At 44.0% G+C, this 16,336-nt stretch overlaps 1 long non-coding RNA gene across 2 annotated transcripts in view; it reads left to right on the forward strand.

The window, feature by feature from the left end:
* The window catches only part of LOC120403011, a 40,117-nt gene extending 24,638 nt beyond the window's left edge, over positions 1–15,479 (forward strand). For both annotated transcript variants that reach the window (XR_005597415.1, XR_005597416.1), the window contains 3 exons: positions 8,688–8,788; positions 10,061–10,188; positions 14,520–15,479. This is a non-coding gene — a long non-coding RNA (uncharacterized LOC120403011). The remainder of the gene's footprint in view (positions 1–8,687; positions 8,789–10,060; positions 10,189–14,519) is intronic.
* Positions 15,480–16,336: the final 857 nt, after the last annotated feature.

Genomic DNA, 16,336 nt, shown 5'->3' on the forward strand with positions numbered 1-16,336 from the left:
TGTAGCTACAAGTATTGTAAGATCAACATTCATTTTTCCATTAGGAAAAGAAAATCTGTGTGAGGAGCCATGAAGTTAAGAATTCTAACTAAAAATGTTTTCCCTTCAAACTGTTCAAGTGGTTAATCCCCAGCCCATGTTGTTTCTGTTAAACTATTCAGCTGCACTGGAATCCCCCTGCTTTGCTTGGTTATTTTGTCTGCAGGTTGTATCAGGGTGAGCTTGATTGTGCAGTTTTCACAGGCCCATAGTCAGAGTGTGTTGCATGCAACAAGGACTGCACATTGATCAGCAATCCTGAGTAGCTGATTGTAAATAAACAACGCAACTGTACCAACTACCTTAATGTAGGTTCCCTCCCAGAAAGAAGCCTGAGGGACAATAACAAATTCAAGTGGAGATTATGGGTAAAATTCTGAAGTACTTAAGTGATTTAGGTGCCTAAATATCATTATATTTTAATGGGATTTGGACACTTTAAAAACCTTTACTCTGAGGTTAACATCCTGGACTGTCCTCTGAATTGTCCTGTCCCAAGGGTCAGTGGGCAGAGCAAACCCTCTGGCATTCACAGGAGGTTTGGGCCTCTGAACCCATAGATGTCACATGGTCTTCAGGGAAATCCTATACATCTCTGAAGCAGACAATCTCTGATTCATGGCTCTCTCAGTAGGAGCCATTCTGTGCCCTCACAGTTACATCCAAACCCTGCCTTCTCAACTGGGCATTCAGTCTGCAAAGAGGTTCATTACATAAGGTAACGCTCCCTGTGACGTGCAGAATGGGGACAGTGATACTGCAGAAAGTGGCTTTGCCCTCTCCCGGTCTGCACAGCCCTCTGAAGGGCTTCTGAGTGATAGGTAGAACTGCAGGAGCTGGGGAATTACCCTCAAGCCCTGCTGTTCCTCTTCCATCATGCTTACCAGTAGGTACTCTCCTCCATGCAGGAAAGTGGTGGGATGATAGGGGGCTGTGCACTTACCTGTGTGAACACTATATAGGTACAAGTACAGAGTCATAAAACAAAATAATGCAAAATCGGTATCAATCAAAAGCCTTTTCTTCCCAGAATGGGAGACAATCCGGCACAGAGTCAGGTGGTTTCCCAAGAGGCCAGAGACACTAACAGTCAATCAGGGAAAACACCAAATCACAAGTCAAAGAATTATGTACTGTGGTGATTGTTGTAGTAGTTCTAGAGAACCAGACAGATGTATGTATGGAACATCTAGTGGCCTGAAGAGATCAAACCCATCATGTGACCAGAGAGCACTGAAAGAATTACAGTGCTTTGGTTAAACACTGAGCAGTTACCCTTGGCACTTCCTGAACACATGCATACATAAATAAACCAGCATTCAACCACAACTGCACTCACACTCAACTGAAAAAAAATCCCCATGGCACACAAGATTAAAGCCAAACCAAACGGACCTTTCTGTTTAGTTTTTTTTTTTTAAAAACTTTCTGTCTCCACTTTTTTTTTATTGTTTTAGGAATTGGTTTCTTTAGTTTATCCCATAGCCCTCACTCATTGAGCTACCCTAAAGTATTAGCAGAATAAACATATAAACCCAAATTAATCCTTGGTGTAACTTCATTGAATTTGGCTTGTTTTCCTTTTCGTTCCTCAGCCAGAGGAGCTGGAGGGTGTGGTAAGCATACAGTCATGCAAAGAATGTGTGTCTGTGTAAAGTGATCCCAATTAAATGTGATATTTTTAACAATAATAAAATGTCTTGTGTTGAAGGCACTGGACTGGGGTTCAAGAGATGAGGGTTCATTTCCTGACTCTGCCACAGACTCCCTGTGTGACCCTGGGCACATCACTTTGTACCTCAGTTCTCATCTGTAAAATGTAGTATGTCTACACTGCAGCTGAGAGTGCCTTTAAAAGCAGAGCACATTAGACATGAATTCACAAGATAACACAGGAGCGAGCCTCCTAGCCTGGGTAGATAGACTTGGGCTAGTTTGGCTTGAACTAACATGTTAAAAATAGGAGTGTGGACGTTGTGGCTTGAGCAGCAGCTATCCACAGTCTCTGCCTGATCTGCATGAAGTAACAGATGTAGGTTCTCGTCTGCTCTCTTACAACCTATACTCAGGGCCTCCACACCTCTGAGTTACACATGACCTTCCCAATCCATCTGCCTCCCCTGCTCGTTTGGGTGGTTCTTTGGGTTCTGATGAGTGTCCTACGTGGACTGAGAAGTCAAGAGGAACTGACATGCAATTTTCCAAACATGGAGCAGGAGAGAGCCATTAGGGAATTCAGCTTCTGCCACAAACCACTGGCACCAGCATCAGACAGGCCTACAGATGGGGGACTGTGGTGACACTCTGGCTGGCAGACTAAGTATGGCACATTCTGTAGTTGCCTAGGTGGCATATAAGTCTGTTGTATTCAGGCAGCAGCACTGTTGAGTCATTTGAGTTATACAAATGAAGTAATGTTGCTGCCATAGGAAGCCCCTTTAAAAATATAATAGAACATTTATTTTACTACTGAGTATTACCAGGCCTAAAGCAACCACGGCTCTCATCTTAAAACCTCTTCTAAGTCAAATAAGAAGGCAATAGTTGCAAATCCCAGCAGCAGGAAAAGTTAATGCTGCTATTACAGAAAGCAGCACCAACAGCTTCCATGATGTTCAGAGTCTGACACTGGAAACAAAGTTTACTTTATAATGAAACAGCTATGGATAATGCTCCTTCACCTTGACAGTGGGCCATATAATGGGCATTACTGTGATTTCATTGCTCTTTAACATGACTAACTAGCTGTACCCTGAATCAAAACCCTGGATCCAAGCACACCCAAACATTTTGTGTGTGTGTGTGTGTGTGTGTGTGTGAGAGAGAGAGAGAGAGAGAGAGAAATCTGCCTTTCTCTTGAGCATGATGACCAGTTTTCATGTAAATGGGGTTTGTATTCTTTAGTGGTAAACAACACTAATATTTTAGCTCCACAATTTCTATAAGTAGGTTTATTTTGGTGGAAGCAGTATTGTTGGTTGTCTTTCAGAGTGGTGTGTTACATAAAGTGGTTGCTAAAGATTGTGGATCGGCTTCAATCTGTAATAATCTATTAATTTAATAAGCATAGAAAGTATGTGACTGGACATACTTGGCCTTTGTGGCTCCCTACAGGGTGCCCTGACGTCCTACTATGCCCTGTGCTGGAAAGCAGCGAAATGACAGGCAAGGAACAGCAAAGGTGGTTCCTCCAGGCTGCCTAGAGAGGCCTCATGGAAGCAGCCAATCAGAGCCAAGTAGGCTCAAATAAAAGTTGGTAAGCTGCCAGGCCTTACCAGCTCAGTTCTTGGCAGGGACCAGAGTAGGGTTGCCAGGTGTCTAGTTTTCAACTGGAACGCCTGGTCGAAAAAGAACCCTGGTGGCTGCGGTCGGCACCGCCAGTCGGACCATTAAAAGTCCAGTTAGCGGTGCAGCAGGGGTGCCGGAGTTAAGGCAGCAACTCCTGGAAGCAGCCGCTAGGTCCCTGCAGCTCCTAGGCACTGGGGCAGCCAAGAAGGCTGCGTATGCTGCCCCTGCCCCTAGTGCCAGCTCGCAGCTCCCATTGTCCGGGAACCGTGACCAATGGGAGCTGTGGCATCTGTGGTTGCAAGGACAGCGTGCAGAGCCTCCCTGGCTGCCCATGCTCCTAGGGGCTACAGGGCCCTCACGGCCACTTCCTGGGAGCCGTGGAAAACACAGCTGGGACCCTGCACCCCAATCCCCTGCCCCAGCCCTGAACCCCCTCCTGCAGCCCAAACCCTTCATCCCTGCCCCCCCAGAGCCCACACCCGCAGCCAGTGACAATGCTAGAGACTCCTATGCTCCCCTGCCAGTGTGCCTCAAACCTGAGCTAGCAGAACCACCTCAAGGGTTTGAGCGGATAGTCGTTAGTTGTGAGTTGTGATGCTGGTTTTTGTGATTTGAAGAGTTGCAATGAGGGGGGCGAGGGGGAAAGTGTTGAATGGATTTCTCTTTGGATCCTCCCCTAAGTATATAGAGCAGAAAGAGGGTGTTTCCCAGTCTTCTTATTTGAAACTGGCTTGCTCATGTGCATTTGCCAAATCCCCATGCACATAGCAGTTATCATTCTTGAATAGTGCTAATTACTGCTTAGACAATTCAGCAGACTGGTTATATGGATGATCTGCAGCAAGAAGCAGACACACAGGCAAAAACAAAATTCCACCTAACCTGGACTTGATGTCCCTGTTTGTTTGTTTTCCGATTGAAAGCAATGTCTCTTAATACCTAGTGCCTAACAGACAACAGGAGAAAGAACTCAGAACATCTCTCCACTCCTTTGAAAGTTCTGCATTGGACTTTAGGAGCAAAATTCTGCCCTTCCTTACACCTGTGCAATCTCTGATTTCCATGTGGCTGTACAGGTACAACACAGGACAGAACTTTGTCTCAAGTCTTTAAATGTTCTCCTTTCAACCCATGATGTGATTCTTGGCTATGAGAGAAGCCATAATGCAAAGTACTGCACTTAGCCAGGAAAAGTCAAATGCACAAATACAAAATGGGGAATAACTGGCTAGGCAGTAGTACTGCGGAAAAGGATCTTGGGGCTATGTGGATCACGTATTGAGTGAGTCAGCAGTGTGATGCAGCTGCAAAAAAGCTAATATCACCCTGGGGTGTATTAAAAGGAATGTTGTATGTAAGGCTCGGAAGGTAATTATCCCACTCGGCACTGGTGTGGCCTCAGCTGGAGTCCTGAGTCCAGTTCTGGGCGCCACACTTTAAGAAAGATGTGGACAAATTGGAGAGAGTCCAGAGGAGAGCAACAAAAATGAGAAAAGCTTTAGAAAACTGGAGGAAAGGTTAACAAAGAGTATGAGGAAAAGAAGAGTGAGAGGAGGATCTGATAAGTCTACAAATATGTTGAGGACTGTCATAAAGAGGACGGTGATCAGTTGTTCTCCACATCCACTGAAAGTAGGACAAGAAGTAATGGGCTCAATCTGCAGAAAAGGAGAGTTAAGTTAGATATCAGGAAAAACTTTCTAACTATAAGGATAGTTTTAAGTACTGGAAGAGGCTTTCAAGGGAGGTGGTGGAATCCTGTCATTGGAGGTTTTTAAGAACAGGTTAGACAAACACCTGTCAAGGATGGTCTAGGTATACTTGATCCTGTCTCAGCACAAGGGAATGATCTACTCTAGATGAGTTCCCTTCTAGTCCTACATTTCTATGATTCTATAGCCTTTGGAAAGCAGTGCTGTGGCATGAGAGGCAGATATTCTGGCTCTGGCCAAATGAGAGTGGACAGACAAGGAAGTTAAGTTGAGTGGCACAAGAGTAATCTGGTTAGACCCTGGGAAGCATGGACTCCTTTGGGAGCTACGAGTACAGCACAGCACTTGTTGCCAGAGGAGAGAGGGGGTTAAGGTGGCTTTGAGAGCCTTCTTGGCTCTGAGGTGCTCCAGAATCTGGACCAGCCCCCAATAGGCTCTCAGGGCTGTCCACATTCTACCTAAATTATGGCAGTCTGTTTGTGGCTGCCTATGGCATCTCTGCCCAGAATCTCCACCATACTGTGTGCTGTGGTGCCAGCCCCCCAGGGAAAAAGTGAGAGAAATGGGAGGAGGGGAAAAACCCAAACAGGAAACATGAACCAAAAAAAAAATCGTGACAATTAATTTTGGGCAAAGCCTTTTTTTGTGAAAGTGTTTTGATGGAAATTTCCCCCCTCAACTCCAGTTTTGAGCTATTAGGTCCAGATTGTGCCCAGTCACATGCCTTCTGTGCCTCTGGCCTGCTTACATTGTTGTGAGTGGTGCCGAACTGCCACAGTTCGTGGAGTGATGCAGAGTCCTCCCCGACAGGCTTTCTGTCAACTCTGCTTCAACCCTCACATAATTCCAGTGGACTCTTATCCCTTTCCACTGGGCTTTGTTTCCGGAACTGGGATTTCCCTCCAAGTTCTGTACCTCATGCCTGTATACTCAGCTTAAACAAGGGCCCATTGTTTGGAGCAGGATTGCTTCTGAACAGTGGTGGCGGTAGGCACCTGCAACCCATGCAGTCGTAGGGCGCCCAGAGGCAGTGAGCGGCCCCCTGAAAGCTAGATCTGGCCCTCTAGCATCAGCTGCTCTGTCCTACTCAGTGCCACTTGGGGCTCAGAATGGTGTCCTTCCCACAGCATGACCTTGAACACACTGAACGTGCAAGGTCATGCTGCATGGAGGATGCCATTTATGGACCGTGCATGCGAGGTCGCTGGTAGGGGCCTCAGAATTGAGCTTTAAAGGGCACTCCCCCAGGACAAACACTATCACTGCATCTGAATGGTTTATTTGTTCTCTGCATATACATGTGATAGACGCAACTAGGAGAAGCCTAGGAACTAGAACACACTGTCTAAATTTGACCTGAGAGGTCTCTTGGCAAGGTTCAGCCAATTCAGTCTCTTCTCCTATACCCTGTCTATCCACTCTGCTTTGCTCAAAGTCCAACTGCCTGCCCTCAGTGCTTCCTCTTTAGTTCTCCCCTTCCAGTCTAAAGTTGTTTGAGGAGATATCGGGACTCTTAAAGGCCTGATATCCAGTCTATACTTTCATAAATGGTGGTGAGCTAGTCTGGAGAGGGCTTAATTAAGTTAATTCTCGTAAGGGTATTAGATATTAAAAGCCGCTGTCTGTAATAAAGAAAGGGATTCAAGGGATTTGCACTCTTACATATGTATTTGCACTCTTACCTGCCTTTTTCTGTGGATCTTCTTTGCAGCCAGACTGTTGAATTGCCGAAAGCATTATGTCACTTGTTTATGTGCATGTCTGAAGGCCAGGTTTGGCTCTTAATGCCATTAAATCCCAGAGGCAGTGGGGACTGAGAGGAAAACCAAATGAGATATGGCCTGATAAATTGATTTATTAATAACTCTGCTGATTTAAAGATCCAACTCTCTGAACTGGGTAATAATGAGGCATATAATACAGGGCAGTCTGAGCCCACAGAAACTGATCACTTATGTCTGAGGAAGGCCACTTTCTCCCATAAACCCTATTTCCTGGACTGGAAAAATATACAGTGGCTTGGATTTGTTCTCTTCCTTGCATTCCAAGCCTCAGTCTGGACCATCATGACTACAGCTTTTCTCCCTGTGAGTGCAGTCTGCAGTAGAAACTTTTGATCATTTCTGGGTTAGCTATGCTTGAGGGAGAAGGGGATAAGAATCTACAGTTCACTCTTTAAAGACATTTCCCCTCACTTGTCAACTAAAATAATTTTTAAGAAGAAGCCTGGGAAGCAGTTAGAGCTCAGAATTTTGGTTTTATAAGAAAATTAAATGAAAATGGCTTTAGAGAACCTAATATGAAGAGAGAACGTATCAGGAACACTTTAGCTGACAGTGAAAGGGTTTGTTTGCATATTTGGGTGGAAATAAAATATTTCTCTACAGCTTTGGAAACTCAAGACATAGTATATTGTACTAGGGTGGGAGAATCCAGAGAGGGGAACTGGCAATGTATGACCACTATAATCCCTTCCAAGTTTGGCTTGAAAGGGGCTCCCTGCCTTTTTTGTGTGTGTGGGAAAACTGGTATGCATAGTTCCCATTTGAATAAAGCCATTCTTCTTCTGGCTGAATCCTGTTGCAAATCCACTCGTGAAGTTTTTCTGGTGGGTTGATGCTGGGATTGGAACTGGGAATAGGCCTGAGCCCTGATGTAACCAAAGAACCCTGGAAGTTGGTTTCCCTTCTAAATTTGGGTTGGAGTGAGCCAAAATATGTAACAATAATGAGACTTCCTGCTAGCTGGGGGAAACACAAAAGGACACAATGTACTTGGTCACTATCTGCCAGATTTAGGCACAGTGGCTTCGGGGGAAAAGAAATTTTCTTACTACTTCAGCTGCACATCAGATAATGCAACTGACATGCACCCGTTGCTCTCTCCCATTGTGAGAAGTCAACTGAAAATGACCCTAGGCTGAATCTCGTGTTCATATGTGTTGGACAGCCAAACAAGGCCACAGGATTAATACCATTAATACTTTCACTGCATGTTTGGGGGTGGAGGGCAGGGCGCTGCTTCTGCTGACAGGGTTCCAACCACAGAGAGGGGAGCCGCAGAAAATATCATGCAGTCTGGAACTGTATTAGCCTCTTGGGTGCTGGGCCGAGTGACACACAGAGGGAGGGAATGATCCCACCATATTGAATGTATTTTTTTTGTTCATTCTCTCCATGCTCTCATGGATGTAATTTTCAGAGGTGTTGAGCATCTGAGATTCAGATGGTATCACAGGTGCTCGGGGTCTTTGAAAATCAGGCCTTATGCAATTAAAACTTCTGTAAAGTCTTCAGGGCCTTCTAGACCATAAGAACGACAGTACTGGGTCAGTCTAATGATTCATCTAGCCCAGTGTCCTGTCTTCTGACGGTGGCCAATGCCAGGTGCCCCAGAGGGAATGAACAGACCAGGCAATCATTGAGTGATCCATCCCCTGTCATCCGCTCCCAGCTTCTGGCAGCTTCTAACACATAACCCTAACAAATACACATCATAGCAATCCTTAATAAAGTGGTTGCAGATGCAGAGGCAGCTGACTGAGATATCCCTGTTGCACAGGAGATAGGGCTTTGAATAGACCTATACTGTAGTTGATGTATCTCACTGACTTAAATTAGCTTTGATTTTTTCCTATCCAAAATATAGTTAAACCTCCTACTGGCTTGCCAGCCCTCGAACTCCATTGTGGTCATCCATCCACACAACTACAAATGTTTGAGAAATCGCATCCTGCGCATGCATTGATGGTGAGTTTTTGAGTCGGTTTTTGGGTGCTGCTGAGATGCAGTTGCTATGAGAACGAGTTTAGAATTTCCTAATTGTTATGGGTTTCAATTCTCAACCATAATGTCGCACTAATGTGTGTGAATGTAGAGCATGCAGGTGACTGATCTTCCTCTGTGCTGATGGCAATAGTCAGCTATGTGTCATTACAAACATTTAACCCGCTCCCCAAAATGCCAGAGCTTGCCAGATTGTTCGCAGTGTTGTAGCCATGTTGGTCCCAGGATATCAGTGAGAAAGGTGGGTGAGGTAATCTCTTTCATTGGACCAACTTCTGTTGGTGGAAGAGACAAGCTTTTCAGCTATACAATGCACCTGAGGAAGAGTTGTGTGTAACTTGAAAGCTTTACTTTTTCATCAACAGAAGTTGGTCCAATAAAAGAGAGTACCTCACCCACCTTGAGTCTCAGATTGTCAGGGTTTAATGTGTGCAGTACAAGACCAGAAAGTTCAATTAGAAAACTAACTTGTATGGGTTTTTTTACTGTATTAGAGAGTTGACTTCTTTCCAATTTGAAACAGATGATACATTGTATTAAAGGGTTGGGGTTGCACTTAATATTCTCATATAAAAGGAGGAAAGACACACAAGACTTTTCCGCTACACTGGGTTAGAGCTTTAAAAATATGCTTTTTACAAGTCTAACAGCAGTTTTTATTCCTCTGAGTCACGTGTGTTTTGGGGGAAATCATGTACTTTCAGTGTTGTTTGAAGCATAAAATGTGCAATAATTTTTTTAAAAAAGAATTCATAGTATGTTTAGCTTTGCAAAGAAAACACAGCAGTAAGTTAAACCTAATGCCATTAAGTTTTTGTGGTTTCCATGTAATTTGTAATCCAAAAAGCTTTTGGTATTAGAGGTTAAAATGGGGAAAAAAGACAATCCACACACAATAAGGGAAACTGACAAGCTGGGCCAGCATTTCATTTTGTAAGGCAAAATATTGAATATTAAAATGTTCACGCATGCAGCAAAGTGAGCTGGCAGCAATGTTGGTTCTCCAGTGCCTAAACAGAACCTGTAACTTCACTCCATAAGTTTCAATAAGAAATTAAATGGGCTTCACACCTCCAACCTAGATCATCTTCCCATTCCTATAGATGACATCACTGGGGAATAGGGAAGGGTTCATGGGCAGGGAGGAGGCACTTAAGGCATTGTATCTTAAAGGAGCATTGCCAGAGTAGCATTAGGACAACTGGCCAATCCTAAATTGCTTTTCTTTGATTCCAGAATGGTCCCTTTCTTCCAGAACATGCCCATGTTTCTGCTGGGTCATGTGCAGCAGGCAGCTTCAGGTCTGAGATGCATCCTACTATCTGTCACCAGCTTTCTGTGGTGGGGCACTTCAGCCAGTACAGGTGATTCATGAAGGAACTAAAGACACCAACTGTTGAAACTCTTTTGTAGGAAGAAATGATGCTAATGGGGGGCTGGGTGGTGCTGAGTTTGGCTAGAGGAATACTACAGGGACTGTTGGGGGAGAGAGCAATAGGGGAAGTGGGGAAAATCTCTTCCTCTATGGCATCAATGTACTTAGGGTTCACTATGCTCACAGGCATCTGAGTGAATGAGCAGGCTGTGGGGCCTGGCCCAAGAGTGTTGCTTTTGGGGGTGTAAATAGGGAAACAACTTAAGCTTTTCAGATAAAAGAGAAATCTGAACCTTTGGCACTCACTCACAATGGACCTTCTGAACCTTTAAAGAGGGAATTCAATAACACAATCAAGCATGCTGCAAGCACACAGCAGCCTGTGGTATAAGATGAAAAATGAAGTAACTCATATTTGAAACACACTCCTTGTCTCCCACAGCAGCAGTATCTGTCTGCAAGCTGTTTCATGTGGAGTTCAGATTACCAACTTTCCAGTACTTTTTACCAGTTCAATCAGAAAACAAGCTTGGTTTTTATGAGTCAATAAAAAGGGCTAGCATACTTATAATAAGAGACCAGGAGAAACCAAAAAAATGGAAAGGCAGATCAGGGAACATTATCAATTTTAATACATAATGTTGCCAAATCCAATGAGGAAAATAAACGTTGATGCCCAGAACCCACCTTTTGGACAAGCAGTCACAATCAAATGGAACCCGCAGTAATCCCTGGGTAGGATTTTCTCAAATTCAATTTGGTGCTTTCAGCTTTTGATACATATTGGGAGCAGACGGTTTTAAATAACAGGCTTTAAACATGCACTGTAACCATACTGAGCTATAAGACACACACATCAAAACAAAGAAAAATATCAGTTACCACAGCTTAACATCCAGGGTGAAAAACTAAAATATTTTCATCGGATGATAAAAATGGCATAATTGAAAGGAAATGTTATTTTTAAAAGCACATATGTGACTGTTAAATCTGAGATTGGGGTTTCCCTTCGTGCTCATGCAACAGCACGAGTCTCTTTGTGAAGTACATTTTTTGCAGTAAGAAGAGGCTGTGTCTACCAGTAAATGAGGTAACCAGAGAATATATCTAAACCCTTGGTAGTAGGACTGTGTAGACTGATTGTATTTAACCTGAGTATTGAATGAGTAAGGAGTGAGGAATTTGGCCTCTGTACTGCCTACACTGTGAAAAGATGGTATAAGCATAGTCATTCATCTCAGCTCACCCCAGAAATAAGACTTCCAGTGAGAAAAGAGCTTGAATGCTACTGGTTTCTCAGTGGAGTCTGAAAAATCATTTACCCAAAGAAAGAAAGACATGTCAGCAGGACAAGACCCTATATTCCATCACTATCTAAAGGCACTAACTAGCCTAAACTGTACACAGCCTTCTGCAGGAGGCAAGCCCCAAAATCTGTTCAGGAGAGAGACCAGCCACTGGATTGCAAGGAGAACTAAGGGGGGGGGGGAAATCCAGCTTCTTCACAGCAGGGAGAAAAGGCTTCTCCCACTGTTCCTGATCTTTCAGTCCCTACTTTACACTCAGTCAGAGCCAGGCAACCTGCAGAAGTTATTACAGGTGAGGCACGGGGGGGGGGGGGGGGAAAGGGGGAGAAAAATTACCATTATTGGCTGGATGCTCTTTCACTCCAGTCCTGCAAAGCACCAACTGGGGGCCACTTCAGATCACAGTTTCCTGTCCTGAGGGCTTGCAGCATCTCTGCCATTGTGGGGGATTTCCTCCTCCTCCATTCCTTAGCCTACGTTCCACATCACACACCCCCATCGCTGTGTGAGAGAGAACCTACAGTTTGATGGGCCCATTGTCTTTGGCTGCAATCTCCATGTACTGTCAGCCAGGAGACATAGGGTCTAGTCTTGCAGCCCTTTCAAAACCCTTCTCTGGTAAATGACACCAACCAGCAGGGAAGATCTTTCCCCTCCATGTGAGGATGCTGGAGGTGCACTGAGTTCCAGCTCCTCCCACCCTATTTTTTCCAAGGTCCATAGGTTCATAAGGACATCATTGTGTGTAGCAATCTCTCTGAATAGAGTACAGCCTCCACCTCAGGGCAGGAAGGGGTTGACTGAGGCATCCGTATAATTGTTTTTACGCAGTTGTCTCCTGGGTGGAAATATAGAATAGCCTCTGTGCCTGTTGAGCCTAGCAGATCATTTTAATCTAAAGAGGGCCCTATAATTTCAGAGGCAAGGACGACACATTTTAGCATTAATGAAGGGTGGAATGTTCTTGGCAGTGATTAGCATATAAATAGGCTGTGTGGAGAAAAGACAGGTGTACCAGGATACACCTATTGTTAGAGAAAATCCATTCGGTCCCTTCCTACGGGACAGATGTTACAATGCCAATCAGCATGGTATGAGATGCCAAATTGCAAGCCATATCTTGCATCAGCCTGTAGCAAATGCAGTGGGCCAGATTCTGATCTTTGTTACACTGGTATAAAACTGGAGAAGCAGCTCCACTGAATTTGCCCACGTATACAAGAGATCAGTTTCTGGTTTTCTATAGGAAATAATCACAGCTAGACAAATTGTACTGTGAGAAAACAACCCTTAATGATCCACAGGCCAGGTCAAGTAACATTTATCCAGGGCATATCCTGGCACCCATCCCTGCTCAATATGTATGCAGCAGAACCAGTATAAATTGAGGTAGCTCCATTGGGGATCTGGCCTGATAATATTATATAATATAATCATCACCATTTCTCTGCATTCTCATTCAGCCTTGTGAAAAGAGTACTTGCTTTTCACCAATTGAAGATGTTCATAGTAGGGTTAGCGTATTCCTTCATTTTTCCATTACTTTTTGAAAAGTAGGGTTGACATGTGAATTGCTTTTTTTTTTTTAAAGGCAGACTGTCTCCATCCCCTTTCTAGACATTCATGTACCCTTCTCTGCATAGCTAGCATGTCTCCCAATATATATGTCCAAAATGGAGGAGATATCGCATCATTTACATTCAACAAGTCTAAATATAGCCCCATTGTTTCCTTCAAACTAAGTTGAGATACTTGAAATGCATGTAAGGAAGATTAGATATAACATTTCTTATTTCCATCCATGGTGCAAAAAAACATAAAATGAAGATACATGAAAATGCCTATGATAGATGAAAAGGCTATTATCTATATCTAGGGTTTTTTAAATGTATTTTTAGGAATAGATCTGTCCACAAATAACACCTTAGAAAAAGTATGCATATAGTATTAAGCATGGGAATTAGCTTAAGTGTGAGCTACCAAAGTGAAAAAACTTGAGTACAGATTTACTTTTACCTTGTAAGATGACAAGTAAAGTGAATATTTCTTCAGCACATATTTCCTAATATTTTATGACGCGAATGTTGAACAGATGTATTTAAAGTGTGGAAAAATTAAATGAAAGGCACATTGAGGATTTATAGAGCGGTAAACCAAGACACCAATGGAAATTAGATCTTTGAACAGAAACTATGTTGTTAATGCAGAAATTTTGAACTGTAACTTTAAAAAAAAATGGCTTCCAAGACCCGAAACTGCAACCTGGAACCATATAACCTTCTGTTAAAAAAGATGCAACTTCGGTTCTGAAAAAGTAATATAGCTGGAAAGTGTGTTTTTATGTTAATTTAAAATGAACAACTAATGCAGCTATATTCAATTGTCCTGATTCCCAGAATTGTGGGAATCTACAAAAATCTTGGCGCTAAAAATGTAGACATTTTTCCAATCTGAAATCTTGCAATGAAGATTATTTAAAAATGACTATGGAAAATCGACATGGCCATCATTCAGTAAGAAACTCATGGCACAATCAAAACAACAGGGAGTCACTAGATTATTGAAACTAGGGTAGTAAAACTTCACATAGCTACTAGGAGCGTCGGCTGTAACAGTGCACCATTGACTTCTGTAAAGCTGTCACATATTTCTATAACAAGCTATGGTCGTGATTCAGGAAAGCACTTAAGCATTAGGATTTAATCACATACTTAAGTACTTTCTTTAATTAGGGATGGATTTAAGCACGTGCTTGTGTTTTTCTGAATCGGGCCTATGTGTGGCCTCATAAAAAAGAGTTTTCAAAAGTTAATCAACCATTTGTATTAAACCACACAGTGAATGGAGCTCTGGTGATTAATACTAACTGAGAATCTGGCCCTGTATTCTAAATGGCTGCCTGGCTTCTTGTTGTGTAATTGTTAATTAAAATAAGAATGCGATACAAAAATACATATGATTCTGCCTGTGCTGAGGTGAAGCATTCCTGAATGTTGTGTACTTTGTTTTCTAGCTAATCATTTGTGCAGGCTGAGAGGTCCAACCATACAGAGGGCACTGCAGATGGGTACATCTAGAGGAAAGGAGGAGCCTGCTGTTCAGTTCCTGACTCGGGTCCTGACTTGCTATGTGATCTTTAGGCAAGTCCTTTAGGACAAGCCTTTCAAGTTTGGGTGCTTAACCATAAGTGCCTAAATCAGAGGTTTGATTTCCAAAGGTACTGAGCCCCTGCGACTCCTATTGATTTCTGTGTGTTATTCATGAGATGAAGAATTGCTGCCATCAGCAATAAGGATTTTCAGGATCAGGCCCCTATCTTTTATAATTTAAAAGTAAAGGGAATGGGCTGAATTCTGTCCTGGCTTACAGACCTGTGCCACTTCACTGACTTCAGCAATGTATCCAGTCAGGGCTGAATTTGGCCCTGTAATTGTTAAACATCTCTGCTGGCATTTCTGGAGACTCTGACATTCCAGTGGGCACGGTCAGTGCCAGATGTGTAGAGCCAGGTAGATTGGGCTTGGGAGAGTGCCCCTCATCTAGCTATGTCTACCCTGTCACATCTGAGGTGCTGCTCTCTTTGGCTGCTGGCAGAAACTGCACTGGGCTTCACTGCTGTTGTTGGAGCCTGATCTGCCCCCTGGACAGTTGAGAGAGATGGATTTTACTTCTTTCTTTCTCAGGCCCTGAAAAGATGATTGTATTCTTCCATATGCATCCAGCTCTTGGATTTTATGGTGGACATATCAATTCAGTAATTGTTGATCTCTGACCGTGTGTTGCTTTTACTGTTGAAGGTATCCTCATAGGTTACTCTTAGAAGAGGCTGCTATTTTGTGATCCTCTGCTTCAGGGGCACCCCCCAGAAATTTTACCCATGGTACGCACCATCAATCCCTGGGGAGCTGTTCCCGCTGCAGCCTGTGGCCCCAGCATCTGCACCGTGCTCAGCCCTTCCCTTCCAGCAGTGTCACTCCCCATCCCTGAGAGGGGACAGCTGGAAGTGGGGCAAGGCTAGGCAGGCCCCTAGGTGGGGAAGCCCAGGTGCAGGAGCCAGCCCCTTTGCAGCAGAGGGGCAGTGCTGTGTGCCTCACTGCCCACTGTGCCCACTCAGGTTTGGCGCTATAGCCCTTTTGTTGTGGTGGAGGGGAGGGGCCAGTAGGGCCTTGAGTGAGTGGTGGTGTTGCAACATGGTACATTGTGGTATCACTGTTGCTCAGGTTTGGCCCCACATTCCCCCTCCTGCATGATGGAGGTCCAGTAGAGCCTAACCTGAGTGAGCAGTGGGGCGGCTTCTCACCCATGTGGGCACTGCTGTTGTGTTTCACATTCAGTTTAATGAGCAATTTCATCCCTTTGAGGCTGTTAGCATCTTCTCTATAAGGCTTAGCTGATATAGCACCCAGGCAATGCTAAGCTGAGTGATCCTAGCATGTGCACAGGATAAGGGGCATAATTAAATAGACAAGTTGGGCACCAGACAGATATGCTAGAGGTGAAGGTGTCATCTGATGTTTCTTGCAGCTAGAACTAGCAGCAGCCAGTCAGCTCCAAGCCATGTTCTGTCTGGAGGGCTCAAGCAGTTCCTTTTCTAGGCTAAGAATGTCTTTCTAGAAGACTATAAAGCCAGGAAGATGCTCCCTAACCTGACTCACCCCATGGGGCTTGGATCAACCTTGCCATTGAGGGTAGGAAGAGATTAATTAAAAACAAGATCCACATGGCGCCTCTGATTGTAACAAGGAACGGACTCTCCGTGTACAGATTTTCCTGTATGGGAGTGAGGATCAGCCAACTCTGAAACATCCTCTCCCCTGTCTGTAGACTCCA

This window comes from Mauremys reevesii, linkage group 4 (assembly GCF_016161935.1).
Source record: "Mauremys reevesii isolate NIE-2019 linkage group 4, ASM1616193v1, whole genome shotgun sequence".
In the NCBI taxonomy this organism is placed as follows: Eukaryota; Metazoa; Chordata; order Testudines; family Geoemydidae; genus Mauremys; species Mauremys reevesii.